This window comes from Sinocyclocheilus anshuiensis, unplaced genomic scaffold (genome assembly GCF_001515605.1).
Source record: "Sinocyclocheilus anshuiensis isolate Anshui unplaced genomic scaffold, SAMN03320099.WGS_v1.1 scaffold1649, whole genome shotgun sequence".
NCBI lineage: Eukaryota > Metazoa > Chordata > Actinopteri > Cypriniformes > Cyprinidae > Sinocyclocheilus > Sinocyclocheilus anshuiensis.
In genome coordinates, this window is record NW_015540982.1 from 230,520 (window position 1) to 231,078 (window position 559).

A 559-nucleotide genomic window follows, 5' to 3' on the forward strand; every position below is an offset into this window, starting at 1 on the left:
GCCGGCCGCCGCGCCTCCGCCTGCTCGTCGCCGAGGGCGGGTCCCCGCATGCCTCCTCGCCTGTCCAGGCCCCTGTCAAACCTGCTGGCAAGCGGAGAAGCAAGCGGACCTGAGACAGGTGACCCAGAGATGGAGGGATCTGCTCTTCGGGAGATGGTGAACGCACCACTCCCTCCCCCGGAGGAGGGCCGGGTGGAGAATCTTTTGTTTCGTTTTTTCCTGCCGTTGGCCTCGCGGCCGACGGTACCCAAATTCTCGACAAAAGAGCAGTTTCCTTAATCTCTGGATCCCAGGAGGGCACGGAGAGTTGCGGATGGACCAACGCCGGACCTCACTCATCCTCCTCCTTCGCCAGCCGGCAGCAGTGGGCGGTTCGAGAGCATCAACAAAGGCCCTATTCACGCACCCTCTGCCAACCCGTGGAACCAGGTGAGCCTTGCACCCCACACTCACAAGCCGCCCGAGTTGGGTCCCTGTGTTCCACCTCGCTGCTCCACTGCGGGTATGGCTGTGGTTCCGCTGGTCCCGCTTGTACGGTTTCTGGGCGCCTGGTCAGAGC